Below are 23,689 nucleotides of genomic sequence, written 5' to 3' on the forward strand. Positions count from 1 at the left end.
GATCCTTAAGATAAAGGTTACAAGTTTCATAAAGAATTTCTTCTTCAATCTTTTCACTGTTCTCAATCAATTTATTAAGCACCTACTATGTGCCAGGCATTGTTCTAAGAGCTGAGGACGAAAGAAGCAAAAGAGTCTCTGCCCTTGACAAGCTTACAGTCTAATGGAAAAGACAACATGCTAATAAGCTAAATACAGAATACATAATTAAGAGGTTTGGAGAAAGTCTTTCTGTAGAAGATGAGATTTTAATTAGGATTTAAAGGAAGCCAGGCAGGACAGTAATCAGAGTTGAGGAGGGAAAATATTCTAGATTGGGGGTGGAGTGGGGTGGGGGGATGGAGTGGGGTGGGAGAGGGACTAGCCAGAGGAAATTTTTATTATTAGGTCTTTCTCTAGCCATGATGGGAAAATAGACTCTGCTTTAAATGACAATGGTTACTCTCCAAGCTTTTCTGTGCTCAAAAGATCCTGTAATAATTTCTATAAAAGAGGCATTTGCAAACAGAGGTTACAAATACAGAACAAGATCAATAAGAGTTCAAAACTGGGAGAGAGGAAGAGTCAGGTTCTGCCTCTAGTAAATATGAGCAGTGTGATTGCAAGTAAGTCACTGCCTATATGTACAAAAATATTTATAGCAGCTCTTTTTGTGGTGGCAAACAATTGGAAGTTGAAGGGATGCTCATCAATTGAGGAGTGGCCGAACAAGTTGTGGCATATTATTGTGATGGAATACGATTATGCTATAAGAAATGATGAGCAGGTGGTATCAGAAAAAAAAGTGGCAAGATTTATATGAACTGATGCAAAGTGAAGTGAGAAGAACCGGCAGATCATTGTGCACAATAACAACAATGTTCTAATGATGATCAAACTGTAAAACACTTGGCTATTCTGATCAATACAATGATCCATAACAATTCCAAAGGACTCATGATTAAAAATGCTATCCACCTCCAGAGAGACAGCTGATGAATTCTGAGTTCAAATTGAAGTATAATTATTTCTCTTCTTTTTGCGATTTGGCTAATATGGAAATGTCCCACACAATTTTGAGTAAATAATTGATATCATATTGCTTGCCTTCTCAATGAATGGGGGAAGGGTAGGAAGAGGGGGGAGAATTTGGAACTCAAAATTTAAGAAGAAAGTATGTTAAGAATAAATAATATTTTAAATAATAAATATTATTAAATAAATAATATTTTAAAAGTTGAGAAGTAAATTTTTTAAAAAGTGAGTCACTCTTAGCTTCAGACAACTCCCTACAATAGGAGTTCCCAATTTTTATTGTTCCCCATATCCTTTAACTTTTCAGTAAATTTTACTGTACCACCAGTAAATACGAAAGGAAATAAATTCTAGATTTTTCATGCATACATACATGAGAAATGAAAAAGATTAACTTTTCTTCTCTAAGGTTACATAAGAATTTAGTAACTTCATTGACTGGAAATCACTTGGGAGTTTCTGGAATATCTCAATAGGATTATGGGCATTTTGGACAATGTACTTGTACCCTTTGGAATAATGGGAACAACAGTTTTAGAACCCCCTGCTCTAAGATTTAAGTTATGGTTGGTGAAAGTATCAATAAGCTTTCCAAGGCATCTAACTTATTGGGGAATGAAATAGGCACTAGAAGAATGGAACTGAATAAGTGCCAACAATCTAACATAAAGGAACAGGATAAAGATAAATTTGAGGTGCCTTCTCTCCCAGTGTATTTTCTTTTTAAAAAAAGTTTTTTGGGGGGGGCAATTGAGGTTAAGCGACTTGCTCAGGGTAACTAGTAAGTGTCAAGTGTTTGGTCTGAGGCCAGATTTGAACTCAGATCCTCCCAATTTCAGGGCTGGTGCTCTATCCACTGTGCCACCTAGCTGCCCCTGTCTTGACATATTTTCAACCTAGTTAAAGGGATCTCAATTTTCCTATCTTTTTCCCTTTCTCATTAACACAGGTAACCAGGGGCCTCTTGGGATGGTAATGATTTACACTTTCTTCTCTTGACAGAAGGGCCTTTTCTTCTTTACACCTTAATTTCTATTGGTTCCCCACTAAGCTGTAACCCTTATCTTTCATTTCTCAGTTCCATAATTTTCTTTTTGATCATTTTCCTACATGTTCAAGAACTAATAATATCTGCGATACTGGAATATTGGTTGCTGGTTGTTGTAGCCTAATAAATACTTGGAATATTGCTGTTTTTAGATTATATAATAAGACTTTGATTCAATTCAGCAATTTATCAATCACTGACTTGGTGCAAGAACTATGCTAGATATGAAGATACAAAAAAAAAAAATCCAAAACCTCCCTCCTCTCTCAAGGCACCTGGAAATATCATTAAATATTCAATCAGCCTGTGTTCATTAAACTTTTCTTTATGAGTAAGGCTACTAAGTGTTGGACACATCCATCAATCAACAAACATTTATTAAAGTGCCCACTATGTACCAGGGCACTGTGCTAAGCTTTAGGAATACATAAGAAGCAGGAGCTTAAAAAATAATGGGGGAGACAACATGCAAACAATATATACAAAGCATGTATTTGTGTGTGCGTGTGTGTTTGTGTGTGTGTGTGTGTGTGTGTGTATACATGGAGAAATAAGAAATAATTAACATGGGGAAGGCTGAGGCTTGGCTGGGCAATAATGTGACTAGAGTTGTATTGGTTTCCCAAGGGGTCAAGTTGGGGAAAAAATGGAGAGTGGCTAGTGCAGAGGAGATGGCCTAGTAGAGTAAGGAATAGTCAAGTGATTGGAAGTCACAGAGCAAACAAGAATAGGGTTTTGTAAGGCAAGGCAGAGCAAGAATTGAAAAACGAAAGGTTAGGGCTGCCTAAGGGGATTTCAGATTTCTTGAACACAGAGGTGGTACATTTGTGAGAGATGGCAAGAGCAAGGGTATGCCCATCTTTGTGTGTGGCTGAGGTTGAGTGTAGGAGTAGCAGCTCATCCCGGAAGCGAGTGCGTTGAACTGAGTAGGAGTTGTCTGTCCCTTCTCCAACAGCACTGAGACGTCAGGGAGGTGATGCCATGAGGTGCGAGTGAATCAGATTACAGTGAGGGAGGACTGTGCAAAGTCACCAGCCTCACTTTCTTCTCCGCAGCCATCCGGGTCCAGTGGTAAGATATAGATCAGGACGACTGGTAACGGCTCTGCATGCATATGGATTTGACGAAGAATCCTTATGTACGCTGAAGTCCCCTAGTGAGTGCAGGAATTGGGGAAGATATCAATCATACTTGGTCCCTGCATTCAGTCATCTCCAGCATTTAACTAGAGGCAGCATTTGTCTGGCTTAGGCACCTCGTATCTGCTGAAAGTAGAATGAAATATAGCATAAAAAGGTATGGTGGGAGTGTGTGAAGTTTGTGCCGCCAGAAGGGATACAAACAAGCAGTGATCTCTTATCATCAATCAATCAAGTATTTATTAGTCACTGCACTACGTGCGCCAGACACTGTGCTGGGCACCGGAGCACAAACGACGAGGCCGGTAGAGTGGTGAATCCCACGGCAGGGCAGTGCCCGGGCCGTCTCTGTCTCTACAAGTGTCATTGCCGCACACGGTTCTGTACAAAGACCTGCAAACTCTGCAGAAAGGAATGCTTACTCCCTTTTACAGGGGGTGGGTGGGAGAAGGGGTACACGAAACATCGCAGCGCAGCAGAGTAAGCTGGAGAGCTAGCTCGGCCTCTCCCCAACACGGCTTTAGGGGCGGACCAAGGTTAATGGCCAGCGGGCCTGGCTCGATACTCCTCTTTCGGGGCCCGGACGCGCCCAGTCTGCGCTCAGGGTCTCCAGGCTGCAGCGGCTGTGGCGCGCCGAGGAGAGACCCCGGCGAGGAGTCAGTCCGGGCACGAGTGCAGAGCCCGCGCTCGGGTGTCAGCCTGGGCCCGATGCGTGTCTCAGGGCGGAGATCGCGAGTTTAGAAGATGCCAGCCACGCCCCCGCCTGCCAGTTATCTCCCCGCCTCCCCCCTCCATCTTTCCCTCCCTTCCTCTGGGGCTCCCCTCTTCATGCTCTCGCGCCGAGGCTCTCATTGGCGCCTGAGCCCCGGTGACGCAACGGCTGGCGGGCCTAGCGGGCGGGCCGCCCTGGGGTAGGGGCGTCAGTGTGTGGGTGGGGGGGAGGAGGGCGCGGGGAGCTGGGCGGGCTGAGCCTGCGCGAGTCTGATGAAACCCAACCCCTGGATTTCGTTCCACCTCCCATTTCATTCACTGAAGCGCGGGGGACTGGGAGGCGGTGCCTGCAGCCTAGAGGTAAAGAGTGCGAGCTAGTCTCCAGGAGGGGAGACGGGCAAACGGCCGGGGCGCCACGCAGCTCAGCTCCGCACCAGAGGCAACCGCAGCCCGCACCAGCGGCCAGCATCCTCCCCGGGACCCGAGCCGCGGTCGCGCACCTTCCTCCCCGGGGCTCCAGGCCACGCCGGCAACACCTCCATCCATCCATCCCTCTCCTTCCGCGCGGCGCGCCCGCCGCATCCCTCCTCCAGCCAGGCCGGCTGCCTTGACAGCTGCTCAGCCCGGTGAGTGACCAGTGTCCCCGCCCTTCTGTCCGGCCGTTCCCCAGCCAGGGGTCACCTTGGTTGGGTGCCCAGGCACCGGCTGGGCTAGGGGATGGAGAACAGTGCTTGTTGGAGCGGGAAGGGCCCCCGCCCGCTTCCTGGGGCTTTTGCATCATCTGGAGGGAGGATCAGGGCAGTGGGACAGCTTCGGGGAGAGGGGGGTCTGGGTCCAGGATCCAGGGTCCGGTGCCGGCGGGGATGCGCGCGCGAGTGCTGCCTCCACATGCTGCTCTCCGGGCGCCGCGGAGTCCATTTTGCTTCCTTAAAGGAGTAGCGTGGTGTATGATGCAATATTTATAGTAAGGAAACGTGGGCAACCCGGCGCTTCCCTCACTCTTTCCGCGGCGGGGCTGGTCCCTGGGACCCCCTGGAGCCAGGATGCTCGAGGAGTTCCAAGGTGGGGGCACCGATCCTGGGCTTAACAGGTTCAAGGTATCCCAGGCTTGGTGTGGCCCTCGGGTGGGACCTTCCCTTACATGGCGCTCCCACAGCTACCCACCCCGCCACGAGGCCCGGCGATGTGTCACCCATGCGATCGTGGCTCGAATTTCCTTCCTTTATTCTGTCCATTTCCAGCCACCCGGGTTATCCCGAGTCAGGTGGGCGGCCTTCCGGACGAGCTCCATACGGAACCTAGCCCCAGCTGTCGCTGCATCTGCAGCTGCCACATGCACCTGGTCACTAACCCAAGGTCGCCCTCCGCCCCTCTCCATTTTGTTCAGTACAGGAAGGTCTTCCTAGGTGGCCTCGACGACTCTCTAATTTGACTCACTTAGGCCTATCTAGCGCTGACTTAAGGACTGGTAGGGGGTGGGAATAGGGGGGTAGGAGAGTGGGTAGCCTACTTCACGTTTAAGTAGCATTATCATTTTCTTTTTTGCCCAGTAAAACTTCACAGACTCAAGTTAGATTATGATTAAAAAACCTGCTTGTGCAAAGGACAGGTCACCGTAATTATGGCTTTTGTTACTACTTCTGTGAACAATTTTAGTCCCTTCCCTTTTTCAGTGGGTGTGGAAGGTAGGAGTTGTTTAACTTCACTTATTAGGACAAGGAGCATGTGCTTTCAGTATAAGAGCTACGTTTACTCATGGTAAACTACGTTTACTCATTCCCATGCTTTCAAAAGTAGTAAAAACTCGTGAGTTGGGTTTGGTTTCCTTGTGTAGGTATAAGAGAAGGTTGCTCTGTTTTACATTTTATTTTTTACGACTGGAATACGACCTACATTGTTTTCCTTTTTGTATTTTCATGTGGAACTTTAATTAGTCTTTCAATTTTATCTTAAAACATCTAGCAGGTGAATTTTCTTAAATAATTGCAACTGTGCTCTATTTATTCCCATGACATTTTCAGTTGGTCTCAGTGGAAAACAGCATCTTTATGGAAACATATCCTTTTGTCATTAAAACAAAAGAGCTTAAAGAAACTTGTACCGGGAACTTGGTAGGCAAAAAGGGCTAAAACAAGCAAAATGTTTTAAAATTGAATCTGATATGTCACAAGGTTATGTCTGTCCATTAAAAAATAAGTTTCAATTTGCAGATTAATCAAGGAGATTGTAAATGGAAATGTAATAATGATGGCATGAAAAGACAGGACAGTTTTTGTTAATATTTGTTAAATAATGTGTTGTAGTTTAATTATCTGAAAGTGGATCAGAATGGTATTTATTAAATGCCTCTCAAGCACTTGGTTGCCCTGCTCCACAGAGAAACTTGAAAGACAAGTCTCTGACCCTAGGTGCTTGAATTCTAAGAGAGACAGACATATGTCAACTATTTCGAAAGAGGTCTATCTACCCAGTGAGTAGATACTGAGTTACTATCTGTAGTGTCTTAAATCAAGTGCTTTGAAAATTAATTTTGCCAGTTTTTAAGATTCCAGATTTTCAAATGGACCATTTCTATACCATTCAATTCATTAAATGTCCTAGAAAGAATATGGGCTTATTTAATCCAGTGAAGAGTTTTAAATAGGAAGTGCTCCTACTTAGACAGAAAGGTGAATCTCTTATTCATGGGCACTTTCCCTAATTTTAGTCTTTGGATTTTTGTGGCAACCTATAACATAATAGAAAATTAGGATATTAGAGACAATGAGAGACTCACTCCTGTCTCAGGGCCACGTTTAATATCTTATTTCTACTGGAGCTTACCATTTGTTTTCAGACTTATTTCCTATCTTTGAGGAAAGTCAGACTTATCTGGTTTATATTCCTTGCAATTCAGCAGGTCGTTATTAAGGTCCTGGTGTATGTTGGACCCAGTGTTAGGGGCTTGGGGGTTTGGGGGGGTAGAAATGAAGTGTTAATTCTAGGAGAGCCAGAGTTGATTTTTTTTTTAAACTTCGGTCCCTTTCCCCAAGGCTAGCACTCTATGCACATGCCTCTTGTTCTAACCATTCAAGATAGAAGTCAGTAGCACCCACTCATTATTCTATTCACCTTTTCCCCCTCAGCCTCTTCCCAAGGATGTCCTTGGCCCCAGGAAATGGGTCTTTTTTGAAATTTTATCTCCATTGCTTAGCCCTGTGCTTGGTATATGGTAGGTGCTTATTAAATGATTGTTGATTGATCCATCAGTCAGGTAAGAGTAGTTAGAGTACAAAGATTTGAGTTCCAGTCAGAATTTTAACACCTGTCATTCTATTCATCAAGCATTCCATGATGGCAGCTAGTTGGTGTAGTAGATAGAGCGCTAAGCCTGGAGTCAGGAAGACTCATCTTCCTGAGTTCAAATCTGGCCTCAAGACACCACATTGGGAAAGTTACTTAACCCCTATTTGCCTCAGTTTCTTCATCTGTAAAATGAACTGGAGAAGGAAATGGCAAACCAGTCCAGTATCTCTGCTAAGAAAATCCCATATGGGGTCATGAAGAGTAGGACGTGACTGAAACAACTGAACAATGATGTTCTGTGGTGAATGCTGACAGCATGCACCATGGATAATCGGTTTTGAGATAGAGGGAAACTTAGGGGTCATTTACCCCTTAATTTTACAGATGGAGAATGTGAGGCTCAGAGGTGTGAAAGTCACATATGACTTGCCTTAAGGTCACACTGTAAATGGCATTTGAACCTTGGTTTTCTGACTTAGTCTAGCTTCTGTTCAACATTGATTAAATGCCTACTGTATGCTAGTTCTAGGGGTATAAAGACAAAAATGAAATAGTCCTTGCTTTCAATGTACTTGGATTCTATTGAGGAAAACAACTTGTTGACATATGTACATATATAGACACACACACCCACCCCACACAATAAATGTAATCACCCTGTTGCCCACAGAGGGCCCCAGTCACCTCCTTTGTTACAACTATGGCTACCATTGGGGATTATGGACCTTGGTGGAAACAGCTTAGCACATGGGGTGAAGATGAGATGGTGGGAAAGAACCTTTTAGAAGGTCTTTGGTTGAATATAATACCATCTTAGTTATCAAATATAAAACACTCTGATCAGTCACCTATTTTAAAGCAGGAGGGCTGGAGCTGATAACCTCTTTTGCCCCTGGTTACCACATAGCTGGTAAGTGTCTGAGGCTGGATTTGCACTTGGGTCCTCCTGACTCCAGGGCTGGCGCTCTACCCACTGTGCCACTAATGACATCATATTTAAAATTATCTAACTTTCAGGTAAGGTTAAAATTTTCTCAGTTATTTAGCTTTCCTGGAATTTTTTTTCCCCGGTAAGTAACAGTAACAATATGATCAAATACTTATAGATTTGTGATTTCACAGATTTAGATATTCTGTCTAGCTATGCAGATTGCAACTCATCCATGCTTGTCTATTTGGTGAGACCCTTGACTGTGTCCACCCTTAAGTCCCACAGTAGGGTCATCTTTGGAGGGCCATCTTTGCTTTTTTCTGACATCTTCAAGATATCAGTGGGAGCACTCCTATGAAATACCTTTCATCCCTTTTCTCTGCCAAGTGACCAGCCCATTTTCTTTGCCTAGCATACATTTCTTTTTACTTTATAATGATAAAATAACAATAACAAAATAATGACTCAGTGTGTTATAGTGTATAACTGCTTTCTGTTGAACTTTGTAAGGTAAATAAGTAGTGCCGGAATCATTTACAATTGAGGAAAGTGAGGCTTTTGAGAAATTAAACGATTTAACCACAGTCACCTCGCTTAGAGGTGTTGGAACATTGTACTCTTGGAACTGAAACCCAGGTCTTCTCCAAAGCTGTCATACCATGTTGCCTGTTTTTGATAAACCTTTGGGGACTTTCTCTTTAAATCACTGTGTCCTTATTTTTCCCCTTGTGTCTCGAGAAGTCTTTGAAAGAAATCATATTGGAACCTTAATTTGAAAAAGAAATATTTAATTTTTTATGACCTATCAATGTTTTGGGAGATTTGCAGGTTGTTAGAATTTTTTTTTTCTTGATCTAGCCTGTAAGGCAATAATTCACTGGTGGCAGTATTTGCAAAATTGTGTTTACTCGATTCTTATTGTTAGGAGTATTTCACCGTGGCAACATGCTGGCTGTAGGAAAGATTTGCTGAACAAAGTAATAGACTTGATTGTAAAGCTTGCCTAGTGAAAACTGAGAAGAAAGTTTGTGAGTTGGTTGTTTGTGAAGTTAACAGCTTGGCTTTTTTGAGCCTGAAAAACTGAAGAGTTTAATTGTACTTTTGATGAACAAATAAAACTTACAGTAACTGAATAATAATTATCATAATTGAAAGAAGATGAATTTTGAAGATTTTAATGTTAATGATTACAATTCCTTTTGAAATGTCTGAACTTCTAGGTGTAAGAAACAATGAAAAGTAAGATTTGAGTAGAAAATGCATGAAATTGGAAGTCATTGAATCTCAGTGTTGGTAGGGACCTCAGAGATCATAGTCCAGTGTCTATAAGGTCAATACTGTTTTCATCATAATATTAAGATGTTTTAATTTCTAATATGGTAATTATCAATAAATATAACCCATATTTGAGCTCTTTGGGAGATTCTTAATAATTCTTAAGAATGTAAAGGTTGAAGAATTTGAGAACCACTGATCTAATCCAGTCCATGCCTATAGGAGAAACACTGTCTGCAGCATTCCTGATGTGGAGTCATCATCCTGCTTTGGCTTGAAGGGCCACAGGGAAGAGGAGCCCCCTATCTTTGAAAGCAGCCAGTTCCAATATGGAGAACTAATTGGTAGAGAATTTTTCCTTACATCGCGTCTAAATTCCTACTATTACCAACTTCTATTTTTTGGTCCTACCTAGTTTGCCCTGTGAGGACAAGCAGAATTAAATTAATCCCCCTTTTGCATGACAGTCCTTCAGATATTTGAAGAAAGTTCTCATATTCCCCTAAGTTTCTGTTCTGTCATGTTTTTTCAACTGATGTTTGGTTAGTATGCTCCATCTTATCAATGTCCTCTCTAAGGTGAGGCTCAGAAAAGGGAATGACTTCTTCTAATTTTACATCTCTGGTGTTAGAAGGTCTGGCTTTTTATCAAAATAAAAACTCTGCTGTTTATGATTTAGACCTTTCATCATATAGCTCCAATCTGGCTTTCTGAATTTATTTCCCACTTTACTGCCTGATGCACTTCTCCATTCCAGCAAAACTGGTTTACGAGCCATCTCCCATGCAAGACATCCCATCTCCAGTCTACATGCCTTTATAGAAGTTGTCACCTATACCTAGAATATTTTTTCTCTTCAACTGTTTTGCATAGTTTTTAGTGACACCTTGCCTCCCCCTCATTATTTTGTATTTACTTGTGTACATGTAGCACTCGGCACATTGTAGGTGCTGTCCTTGGTGAATTATCCCAATTGTAGAATTCTTGACTCTGCAGCTGTCTCACTCAGGAGCCTGAAGAAATTTGGAATGACTTTCTGAAACAGTTTTCTCATTTAGATTTATTCTTCATTTTTTTCTTCTTTTAAAATTAAGATTTAATTCAATTTAATTATAGTCTTTGATTTTTACAGCAATGTGAAATGCTCAGTGGGCATTGACACAGCTTGAACAAGATTAACATGTAATTGGTAAACATTTAGCAAAATAAAAATATAGTAGATCATAGATAATCTTAATATGTGGTTTTCTTAGTCAATATCCCACCTCAGTGATCCCTATGTATGGTTTATTTCTATTTGAATTTGATAATAGTGACATAGGGGACCCTGGGTGTTAAATCCCCTCCACCGATGCTGAATAACGACTCATCTCAGTCAATAAGCGTTTATAAGTGTCTGCTATGTGCCAGTAACTGTACTAGGGATATGAAGAAAGGCAAAAGACAGTCCCTGCCCATGAGGAGCTTACAATCTAGTGGGAGAGTCAACATGCAAACAACCACGTACAAACAAGCTGTGTGCCAGATAAATAGGAACTGATGGTGGGAGAGCAACATTACAGTTAAGAGAATTAAGGGATTGGGAAAGGCTTCCTATAGAGGGTGAGATTTTAGCTGGGATTTAGAATCTTAGGGCATTGCTTGGGGGATGTGGAGAGTTAAAAATGACTTAGCCTAGTATGTGGCAGATGCAGGGAGCCAGATCTTCCTGCCATCTCATCCCTAAGCCAATGGCCTCTTGATTCATTTATCAGGTACATTTTTTGGAATCTTAACATACAATATAAGGCATAAAGACATAGGTGAAATACAAGTTCCTTGAAAGAAAGAGGGCTTAACTATTTTCAAGACTGACTCTAAATCTAATTCCATCCAAGCTCACAAGCCTGATGAGGAAAAACTCATTGTTTGATCAAGGAGACCTATAAAAACCTATAGAGGGCAGCCTTCTACATATTTACTTGAATGCAGAAAAGAGATGGATTAGCCTTTGCGCAGTAGATGAGCTCTGTGTGCACCCCCACTGACGTGTATTGCTTAGATTGAATAACCACATGTTTATGTTTGTGAGTGTACTTGGGAGGAGGGTGATGGTGGTGAACAGATTTAGAGAAAAGTTGACACTTAAAAAAAAAATCTTGCTCAACTTCTGCATATTTAAAAGGACACTTAATCACTTTCTAAGTGACTGATTTGCCATGTGAACTCCTGGCTGTTGATCTGGTTTTTCTGCAGTGGTTCCTGCAGACAGGTACATGGTTTTTTGAGCTGATAGCTGTGTAGATGGTGGGGCTGGGGACAGAGGTGGAGTGGGGGGAAATGGTTCTCTGTTTCATTTGGTCACGAGCTATGACTTATTTTCTTCTTCCATCTCCTAAGGACCTATAACCTACTGTATGGGGTGGCAGAAGGGAAAAATAAATCAATTATAACTCTTTGTCATCCTTAGTTAGATCCATGGATTCTGTAGGATTGCAGGTTTTTTCAGGATGGCCACACTACAGGCATACACCTAATACTGTTAATTGGTTCCTTGAAATTATTGTTTATTATTATTATTGTATTAACATTGTTAGATAAAAAAAATCACAGCTCCATAAGAACTGTCTTATCAATGGGTGATTGACTGATATTAGCAGCAGGGTTTTTTCACTCCAATGGTATTTGGCTAGTACTCCACTCTAACATTGTTTACACTTTTGTAAGGCCGATGAGGCCATCCTTTATGGGAGAGGTTTTTAACTGGGGGCACACAGAGCCCATAGGTAGATTTCATGGGTCCATGTTTATTTACATTAAATTCTAATTGAAATTTAGAATTTCCTTCAATTGTTTGAGAACAATATTCTCTAGGTTTCAAGGGATTCTGAAAGGGGTCCATGATACAAAAAACATTAAGAGCACCTGTATTAATCAGGTTTACTTGTGTGTATAGAACAGTAAGGTCCTGCGATATTGTTTACTTAGTTGATTTGCTTATACCTACAAAGATTATAGAATCTCTTCACAGGATATTTTCAAACTAAAATTTTATGTGTGTAAGTGTATACATTTATGCATGTTATATATGTGTAGTTGCATATATACTCTAATACCATGGTAGATCCCTGATCTCATTGACTTGAGTACTGTCATAAGGTCTTGTAATGAAAGTGCTTTGTAAACTTTTAAAGTGATGTGGTCACCACTGTGAGAAAAGCTATTTTCCTCCGTTTTTTTTTCCCTCTCCAACCTGGCATCACTGTTGAGTGATAAAGATAGCTTTAATTTGGCCATTTATATTCTTCTGAGTAATAACTCATATTCGTATGTTGCTTTAAGGACTTATGAAGAAACTTCCCTACAACAGCCTTGTGGGGTAGATAGGACAAGCATGTATTATCCTCATACAGATAAGGAATCTGAGAGAGGGTAAGTGACGTATTCATGATGATGCAAGTAAGTGTTGCAGCCAAGATTCAAAGCCAGGCCTTTCGACTCTTAAGCTCTCGTCACCCTTTCTAAGTTAACACCATCTTTCTGAGTAGCATGATAAATTGTCATTCTTGGTTGTTGTTTGTCCTTCGTAATGGAAGAGGACCATAACATCAGGAAGGTGATGTCTTGACTTATAAGTGAATTGGGGTTAAGTGAGGGAGGGCTGTGCCAAGGTCACCAGCCTCACTTTCTCCTCCGGAGCTATCTGGGTCCAGTAGCCAGATAGATCAGGACGACTAGAGATGGCCCCTCCCCATTATTATCAGACAATGCGTTGTTTAGAAACCTCAGCAGTGTGCTAGAACCTGTGGAAAGCAAACATGTGAGGTCAGAGCTCTTGCTAGCTCTGAAAGGACAGATGAAAGCTCTTTACGCATCTCTGGTTCTCCAAGAATGGCTTTGGATGCAATGACAAAGCCAACTGTTTTTGACTGGGAGTCTGTGACCTCGTCTCTCCCAGGCAGTATTTAACAGGGCTTGGCTGACTGGCATTAACTAATGATCAGCACAGCGTGCTTTTGGAAGACAGGATGGCAGCACATCAGTGCGAGGTGACTCAGGATTTAGAGCTAGAAGGAACTTCTTCAGCCCAGCCTTCTTATCATACAGATGAGGAACCTGAAACTCAGAGAAATTAAGTGACTTGTCTGATGTCAAAAAGCAGAAAGTAGCAGAGCTTGCATTCAGACCCCTGGCCTCCAACTCCAAATCTAGTGCTTTCCCCACCGTACTTAGCTTCTCAAAGGTCCCCTTCATACAAAGCTCAGCCAGATAAAATGCTTGATGAAAGATGACAAGAACCTTTTCCCCTGGAGTACCTTGCCTTGGTCCCACGAACAGAGAGAGGGGCCTAGCTATATTTTATACTTATTGTGAGTTTCCCTATGCTGTGGGTTTCTCTTGTTCTGTGCACCAAAGAGAATAACTCAGCCAGTTTTTTCTGGACATTTGTCTATTTACTTTCAGGTAAGGAAAAACATAGGTCAACATTTTCCAAGTGAATTATTCCATGGAATTTTTGAGCTTGAAATATTTTGATAGGGATACAGATAGGGTTTTGACCTGAGATTTCACTGGTGAAGGGAAGCCACTGGAAGAGCAAATTGGGTTGTGATTCTAATGTGGGTTGGCACCTTCTCTGCAATTTAGAAGTCTCAGGGAGTTGTCTATAGCACTGAGAGTTTTTGACTTACCCAGGGTCACTCAGATGGTGTATGAGAGACTTTTGTGCCTTTCTAACTTTGTCTGGTTCTACCCACCATCCCAGGCTTTGAAATATTTTAATGAAACCCATACATACTCATCTACGGAACCTCTGTTTATAAAATGAGCCTGGAGAAATTTCAAGAGAAAAGGAGGAAATTAAATCTATTTTCAAAGTGGGAAAAGTGGTTTTTGCATGTAATTGGGGGAAAAGTAAAATATTAAATCATTAAAAAAACAAAAAAATCAAAGTGGAAAAGCACTAATATCTTTAATCTTTAATACTTTAATATATAATTTAATAGTTTGAGGGGAAAATTCCCACTAATTGAATTTTTCTTTTGGGAATCTCTATTCCCATTGTCTGAAATGCATTTTGGGAAATGCTGGCATCTTATTAGAAGTTCTAGCACTTTTAAAGACCTTTGAAATGTTATAAAGTTCTCACTTGCTTGTTTTTGCAACTCTTTATCCTTAGACTATGAAGTAGGTATGAAATAGGAAGATAGAGAACTTAATTCATGTGCAGTCACTTGGGTTATTTGAGTGACTATCCAATTAGTGGATTATGTAAAAGTGTTTTGCAAACCTGTAAAGCTCTGTCCTAATGCTAGCTACCTATATATCCTGGGTAATCAGGAGCTGAGTCAGAAAAACCTGGCTTTAAATCTTTCCTCTGATACATACTGGCTGAGTGACCTTGGGCAAAGCTGGTTTATCTCTCAGCGTCCCCAGGCAATTTGTTAGGGTTAAAGTTGCAGGCAGGTTTCTGATCTGCCTTGGTGGAAGGAGTTTTCACATTGAGAATTCTCCATAGTTATTAAATCACAGGTTGGAAACGGATTTTCAATTAGCCCCCCCCCAAAACAAAACAAAACAAATCCCCCTACCCCTCAGACTTGATGTCAATGTTATGGTTCTTTGGATAAACCAGTTTGGTTTGTGAATTAGGGAATGTATTTTATCAGGAGATCAGTTCTCAGCAGCAGCAAGGAATTGTAGCTTAAGGCTCCCCCCCCCCACCTTTGATGCTTCCATTTCCTTTGCTGCAGTTCTTAATGTGTGGGAAATCTTCCACAGCCATGGATCAAAAGCAAGAAATACTATAATGTTGCTTCTTTTCTTTTCTCACCTTCACCTTGAATGAATTGGCCTGATACAGGCACCTTGTACAGCCTCCCAGAATCTGTACACCCTACTGAGCCATATAGCTCTTAACCTGGAAGGGACACATGCAGATTGGTACTTTCTTCAAAGAATGTCTTTGAAGTGCAAACATTTCCTTTCCTGAAAAGAAGGGAAATTGAAAATAAAACTTCTTGTTCCGTAGAGACAATGTGCTCTTGGATCAAAGGAGCTTATAAATGGAGACTTGGGATTTTGGCCTTGAAATATAGGTGTAACTGACCCAATATCCACGGATCTTGAGGAACTAATTGGAATCTCTGAGTCTGGTGAGAGCGTACTTTGATTGCTAACAAGATCGTATGGTAGATATTGGGCCATGCCATTAAAATTACTCTGAGTTTGATTATATCTAACACTTTAACTGGTTCACTCCTCTGGGTTTTAATCTTTTGATATGTATCTAGGGAAAATGTTTAAGTGAATAGTGTTTTCCGAGGGATGAAGAATAATAATCTGCTTGATTTATGCATTAATATTGCTTTATACATCTCTCTTTGGGATTAATTTTGTGCTTTGATGAATGAAATACATCATGAAATCAATGAATACTTATATTTGTCCTTTTGGGGTATTATTATCCTGGATAGATGGTGACATTTGGTTCTTAGAGGGCCAAGGAACTTTCCATGGGCAGGTATGTTAATAGAAGAAATCAGATTTAAATGTGGTTCACCTGCCAGTAGTGTATGAAGTCTGATGAACTGCCCAGTGTGCCCACACAAAGGTCCATCTGAATAGTCCATAGAGACTTTTTCTTCCTTTAGCAAGAGAGCATTATATTTTGATCTTCTGCGTTCTATTTTATTGTTCTCTCTATATTATATATTATTGCCCTGAAATTATTTCTGTTACCCAGAAATACTTATTTTGCTTATGGAAAAATGTCCAGTATAGAAAGAAGTTAGATCTCCTATTGGAGAGGATAGATCCAGCATTATGTAGGATGCCATTTTTATTTAACGCCTTCACTGCTACTGATGTCTCAGATTCTTTTTGTGAATGTTCTTTACCCCTATAGAATGTAAGCTCCTTGAGGACAGGGGCTGTTTCATTTATCTTTTTGTGTCCATAGTACTTTATACATAGGAGGCATTTAGTACATGTTTGTTGATTGGTTATCAATGGAATAGTATAAGCTATGTTTATGTTTCTCTGACTTCCTCATATTCTATTGGGTCTATATAGTGATAATTCTCAGTAGCTTCATTGGGGATATCGCTGCCCATAACGTAGCCTTGTTTTGAAGTGGGCCAGCAGTTCATTGGTATGTGTTGTTATTTTGTGATGGGAGTGGTCCCAGCACTAACAAATACCTACACTTTCAGAATCATTCACTGGCAACAGGAACAGCCACAACTCACAATAGTTCACTGCAAAGACTAGGCTTGAGCAGAGCATAAGTTCAGATAGAGAAGTTGGTAGCAAGCTAATAGAGATCTAAAGCAGATGGGACCTCAGAAGCTATCTAGATCAATTCCTTCATTTTACAGATAAGGAAACTGAGGCCCATAGAGGTTAAGTGACTTCCCCAAGGTCACACAGGTAGTAAGTTGAATGCTTCTCACATTATACCATATTGCATCTCTTTTGTGTGTGTGTGTGTGGGGGGTAGCTTTTCATTCCTTAGAGGTTCTACAAGGTAAGAATTCTCAGATAAACATTTTGTGACCTTCAGGCAAAAATCCCCACTACAATTTAACCTTCCCATTATCTACTAAAAATCAGCAATTATTTCCATGAATGCTATCAGGCTTAGATGGTATACCCTATTTTAAATTACCTCTGTTGTCTGACCATAGGTTACCTCTTCCTACGCTGTTATAGATGACAGCACTGGTCAGAGACCTGATTTTTGAGATTCTAAAGTGCTCATATATATCTATGTCAAGTGACTCTTAAAACTACTTTGACTTTTCTTAGGCTTAATTCACAGTTTAGATGTAGGTGGACTCAGTCTCAAAGTTCATTCCTTTTGTGGAAGAAGGTACAAGAAAAGAGATCTCATTAAAACACCAGTTGGTAGAATCTTCAAGTTTGTTAGATTCATATTTGATCAGTCAGTCAACTTGTATTTATTAAGCACCTACAATATGTTAGACACAGTGCCAAGTTCTGATCAGTGGAAAGAATATTTGTGTATTACCAGTAATGATGATAATAGTAAATAAAGGGCAGTGTGGAATAGTGGATTGAGTGCTGGACTGAGTTAGAAAGACTTGGTAGAAATCCTGCCTCATGAGCTGTGTCACTTTGAACAGGGTCATTCTAACTTCCCCAAGCATCAGTTTTCCTCATCTACAAGATGAGGTTAGTGATGTCTACCTCAGAGGCTTGTTGAGAGGTTTAAATGAGATGATTTTTATAAAGCATTTGGCAAGCATTAAAAATACTACAGGGTTCCCAAAGTCTTGGTGCAGTTTTAAGCTAGTAAAGTTTAGCTTTCGCTTTAATTGATCAATCAGTCAATTAAAACACTGTGCAGGGTGTCCTGAAAGTCTTGGTACAATTTTAAGGTATTAAAACTCAGGTTTAACTTTAATTAATTATTAAATTAATTAATTAGTAATTAATTAGTAAATTAATGTAAATTAAACTAATTAAATTAAACTAATTTAAATTAATTAGTAAGTTAATTTAAAACACTGTAGGGTGTTCTGAAAGTCTTAGGATAGTTTTAAGATAACTAAATCTTAACTTTAGGTGCAATAAATGAATGAACGAACAAATGACTGAATGAATAAAAACACCATGTAGGGTGTTCTGAAATTTCTTCATCTTGGTGTAGTTTCAAGTTATTAACTCTAAATCAAAGCTTCAATAGCTTAAAACTGCACCAAGACTTTTGAGACACTCTGAATCTATGTTATTATTGAGTAGAGGGTTTAAGTAGTTTGAAGCCTTCATTGTTCTGGGTAGCATTTCGTGAGTTAAATTTTGCTTTACTTGATAAAATACACCCTAGTGGACATCTATATTGGTAAATCATTTGGGAATAATTTTTAGGGAACAAGGTCACAGTGACACTTCAAAGAAGAGGAACAAAAACCAAGTCATTTAGTTTATTGAAACAGTATCCTTTCCATTGGAAAATAGTGATTCCTAGTGAGAATTCTGTCACGGTTCATTCACAGAAGTCCCCGAATGAACAAGATTTTAGTGCAAAAGCGATAGGAATGCCTTACTGTTGTTTGAAGCAAGAGTGGCTTGTAATGACATGCCATTTCCCTATAAATCCTCAACTTCTGTAATTTTAGCAGCTTATGGCAGCCATGATTGCTTTTTAAAATCTCAGTGAAGAACTTTGGAGGGTACTTGGAGCAGACTCATCATCTCCTTTTTTGAGTAATCGGTGCATATAAAAATTTAGAAATGGTGCACATCTTTTGTTTCACACTAGCCAAATTCCTGAGGGCCTCAACCATAAGGTGCTTTCATATCCTGTTGGTAAGCCTCAGTCCTTATTGAGTTAGAGGGGACCTGGAGCCTAAGGGGGCTGCTAGTTCTCCTTTTCCACAACCTGTGTGCTGTTTGGGCAGGGTAACAATGGGGGTGGGACAGGGTGGTAGATTGGGAAGGGAGAGCAGGGTATAATTTTATGAGAGTGTAGAACCAGGGAGATTAACTTTTCTCTTCCCGTAGCAGGGAAAGCCTAGTTTGTTCATCCTGGGGGCACAGTGTGGATAATCCAAAAATATTAATGGAGAATTGCAGAATGGATGAACCAGAAAATAATTTAAATCCTATGGATAGAGCATTGCACCTTGGAGTCAGAAGACCTGGGTTCGAATTCTAGTTCAGACACTTACTGCCTATGTGACCCATAACCTCTCTGCCCCTCAGTTTTTGCATTTGTAAAATGAGGAGGTTGATTTCAGTGGCCTCTAAAGGTTCTTCCTCTGAATCTCTGATATGATTATGCAGCACATCTTCCAGCCAAAGTGGACCGCTGGCTCTTGGTTTCTGTCTAATTGCTCTAGCCCCAAGCATCTGTATGGGAATTGTCTCACGGTTTTTAAGGGCTGGTCCAGCTGCCACCCTCCTCCCTGAAGAGCCTTCCCTCCTCCTCCCTGAGGAAACCTCCTTGATCTTAGAACATTTTGCTTATTTCCTCTGCCTCTGTCAGGCTGCCTTCTGGCTATCTTACTAATCCTCCCCCATCCCCAGTATAACATACTATTATTTGCTGGTAAGCTCCTGGAAGCTGGGAACTGTTATTACTCAGGATTTTGAATCTCCAGCATTTAGCACCATACTTTTAACATATTATTGAATTAGATGTGCTTAGTGAACTGAATTTTTAAAGCACTAGTGCCTGACAGTGCGAACCCAGGTTTTCAGTGAGGTAAGGTGAGATACTCCCCCCCCCACCTCAAGCAGTGTCCTGCAGGCTACCTCACGCGTAGTAGGCGTGATTACATTTTTACTGGATTAACGTGGGTGTGCCTTTAAATTTCAGGTCCTTTTGGGTCAAAGCTTTGAGACCTGAGGAGGGACTGGAAAGGAAAAGACTGAAAAATTCAGTATATGCAAATGTGTTCCCATTACTGCATTTTAAAGGCAAGTTTGCCTTATATGACATCAGTGTGAAGTGAAGCTGCTGATTTTGATAAGATGCCAGGTCGAGAAAGTAGAAAAAACAAATGCTACTTTAAAACAGCAGAAGGACCAACATTCCCTGAAATGCATGTGTATTTTGATGTTAAGACAGGGATCTTTTACTCCTTTCCAAATTAATCAGGCCTAACTAAAACTTCTCAATTCACAGAAGCGCCTGTGAGTTTTATCACTGTGATTAGACATAGTAAAAATAAAGTAGGAATTACAAAGTGGGGCTGTAAATACAGTCTTAATGTAATCAGTACCTTTCACTATTTAATATGTTTATGTAATTAGTCAACAAGCATTAAGCTCCTCCTATATGCCAGGCACTGTGCCTAAACATTAGGAAGTGTGCTATACTTTGTACACTCATGTATAACTGACAGTTGGGTTTGTTTCTATAAAATGTTGGACCATTCTGGAGAATGGAACTCCTTATAACATTGCTAGGGGAAAAATCAGGTATTTTTGGACTAGGTCATTGCCAAGGTCCAGTGATAACCTTGTATTAACCTGTGAGACTTCCTCTCATTTTGCAAATTATATAGTACCTTTTCCAGGAATGAACCTGTAGTAAGTGTGGGGACTGCTTGTAGTATTCAACATTTTTATATTTGCATTTTCTTAACCATTACATTTCCTCATTGCCCTGAGTATCTGATAGGAAGATGAATAGTAAATACCTAGTTTGGATTGTTATAGTAATTCTGTTGTTGGGAGCCTAATTTCAGAAACTTTATAATTACTCATCACTTTAGCAAAGAAGGAAATATGCAGATACTTTTCAGCTGTTCAGTGATGCAGACAAATGGGTAAGCTAGCATGTTTGTAAAATATTCATGGAGACACACAGATCACAGTCAGAGAAAGGGCTTAGGAAGTTGGATTGACTATGTCTGTGTAAAAGGGCAGTCTCTGTCCAAAGGAGCAGAATATTTTTTTTCAGCAAAGAAAATTGAAGCAAATTAGTGGTGTAGGGAGGTGGTGTGAGGCAGCTTATATAATACTACCCTGAATTAGATTTGGATTCTAGTCTTTTTTTTTTTTGCCATTAACTAGTTCTACACTTAAATTGTTAATTTCGACCTCTTACCTCATTGGACCCATGATTCCTTACCGATAAAATGAAGAGTTTGAGCTAAATGTAACAGGGAAGTCCCTTCCATTTCTAAAGTCTATGATTCTAGTCTGTGGTTATAAGAACTATGACAAAGCAGCAAAGAGGGGGCTGTCTTGGAGAGAAACTTCCTTTGTTGTATTAAAGAAATATTTCATTGATGCTATTTGTGGTTTATTTTTATGTTGATATCATGCCCAACAAATACCTCCCCTCTCGTTAGTCCAGTTAAGGAAACAAAAGGACATTTGCCATGTCCAAACACATGCCTTATCACATGTGTGTTCAGACGTTTTCAGTATGCCTGCCTCTTTGCGATCCCATTTTGAGTTTTTCTTGGCAAAGATAGCAGAGCAGTTTGTCATTTCCTTCTTCAGCTCATTTTACAGGTGAGGAAACTGAGGTAAACAGGGTTAAATGACTTGCCTAGTGTTACACAGCTAGTACATATCTGAGACTGGATTTGAACTCACGTCTTCCTGACTCTAGGCCTGGCACTTGACCCACTGAGCAAGTAGTCTTGTTATTTCTGGCACCTTGATACCAAAAGAAGAGTATGATTTGTCGTCAATCCAGTTCAATTTAATAAGCGTTTATTAAATGCCTATTGTGTACTTGGTTTATATTGGGGATGTAAAGACAAAAAAAGGAAGTCTCATCCCTCTGGGAGCGATAGCAGCATCCTGGGTTGGATTGTAAGCTCCTTGAGGGCAGAGAAGTCTGGTCACTTTTTGTTTCCCCAGAGTTTAGCACAGTGCCTGGAGCACTTAAATATTCATTGGTTGATTAATGCAAACTGTGTATAAAATGAATACATATCTGGAGATAGGGAAGGGGAAGGTCATTATTTCTCTATTCAGGATTGCTCATTGTTGCCTTAATTTGCATATTACTTTTGGAGGTGTTTTCCTTTGTATTATTGTGGTTGTGTAGAATACTTTCTTGGTGGGTTGTGTGTGTGTGTGTGTTTGGTTTGTTCTGAATCCTCCCATAAAGGTCTTCCCAAATTTTGAAGAATTCTCCATTTCTTGTGTCTGATGGTGAAAAAACACCCATTCAGACTATGTTAGCTTGGATAATGACAGAAATATTCGTTAAGAGCTCTACATCTGTTGATCTCACCCCAGGAATGAAGGAAAATTAAGGAGTGGCTTGCATGGAACCATATTACCCAAACAAAAAGATACCAACCAATGCATGGAACTGTGCAGGGAAAATCAATGCCTTTCTGAATCAAATCTGCTCAGTGTGACTTAGAGAAAAGTGAGCGTTCTCGGAACAGTCTTACGGTCTGCAGACATACAGACGGGCATATTCCACTCTAGTGGAAATGTTTGTCCGAAGAGAAGGGAAAGAGGCACATTTAAAAAGGAATGCCTGTTTCCTACTGTTAAGCATGGTGGAAGCAGCGTCCTGGTGTGCGTGGTGTCTCTCTTCTGAAGGTGTCGGTATCTTGGGATAGTTACGAGAGAAGTTCTGGCATCAGAATGATCTCAACGGGGAGGAAGCTTGGGAGAGGTTATTTTTTCAACTGGCCTATCCAACACACACATCAAAATGTATACAAGCTTTATCAAAGGAAAAAAGAATTAGGTATTGTCTACGGTAGCTTGAATTTAAGGGGGAAACTTCAGCCCTCCCTGAGGACAATTGAAGCTGTGTGTTGTGCTACTTGGAAAGATCCTCTGTCTTCTGTTTTGAAGTGTTTGCTTTAGATGTTTTTACTTTTTCCTTGGCCCTGCCCTTTCTAAGCAGACACCCTTTCCCCTAATCAGATAATAGAAATGTTAAAGGTGAAATATCTGTTTCCTTGGCTGCTACCAGATGCCCCATGGATAAGAAATGGTATATGGTTGACCGTTTTATTGCTGCTTTAGCAAAAAGCATCTGTTGTGAAAGTAAGCCTTTCATCCAGATATAGGAACATCCTCAAAGTTAGACCTTTAATGGGTGCCGGGTACCACATGATAGGGATATTTTTGTTAATTGAAGGGCTGCTTTCTTTTAATATTGACGTACTGTCCACAGGCATTGAATACCAAAAGGCACAGAATTCGGTCCTGATCAGAGACCCGTTCATCTCAATAATAGACTCTTAATGTCCTTTTTAGCAAGGGATAGGAGGACAGAACACAATGTGCCAGATTCTGATTTTCTGATTTCTGTACCCCCTCCCCTGAACCATCTCCATATGCAAAAATATTCATAGGATTTCAAAGGATGGGATAGAAAAGACTGCCTGGTTAGATGCACTGGCCTTGAAACTTAATCAGCATATGATCCCCAGGTAAGGGATTTCTTTTCTTAAGATTATGTAGCTTTGCCCCTTGTTAAAATTCTGGAGAAGACACATTAGGGTATTCTTTTATGCATATCCTTGAGTATAATGTGTGTGTGTGTGTGTTTATGAATTGGAGTACACATGCATATTCCAACACCACGGCTAGATCCCTGATCTCATTGACTTGGGTACTCATTTGACCGACTTCCCATTACAACTTCAAAAAACAAAGAAAAATCTGTGTTTATTTGTATTTTTACTTGGACCACACCTGATTTTATTGAATTAGAGAACTCCCCTGCCTGTGTAGATTAATACTTATAGTCTTAGAGAGTTGTCTGGGTAACTGAGCGGTTGAATGATTTACTCAAAATCCCAACAGCCAGATTGTGTCACAAGCAGTACTTAAACTCAGGTCTTT

At 40.6% G+C, this 23,689-nt stretch overlaps 1 protein-coding gene across 2 annotated transcripts in view; it reads left to right on the forward strand.

Moving 5' to 3' along the window:
- The first annotated feature begins 4,454 nt into the window (after window positions 1–4,454).
- The window catches only part of SLC7A1 (solute carrier family 7 member 1), a 68,816-nt gene continuing 49,581 nt past the window's right edge, over window positions 4,455–23,689 (forward strand). Inside the window, exon 1 of one of the 2 annotated variants that reach the window (XM_020997171.2) lies at window positions 4,455–4,538. The gene's annotated coding sequence lies outside the window, so the exon portion shown is untranslated. The remainder of the gene's footprint in view (window positions 4,539–23,689) is intronic. The other variant, XM_020997170.2, reaches the window with a different exon arrangement.

The sequence above is a fragment of the Phascolarctos cinereus genome, unplaced genomic scaffold (genome assembly GCF_003287225.1).
Source record: "Phascolarctos cinereus isolate Bilbo 61053 unplaced genomic scaffold, phaCin_HiC Scaffold_726;HRSCAF=1367, whole genome shotgun sequence".
In the NCBI taxonomy this organism is placed as follows: domain Eukaryota; kingdom Metazoa; phylum Chordata; class Mammalia; order Diprotodontia; family Phascolarctidae; genus Phascolarctos; species Phascolarctos cinereus.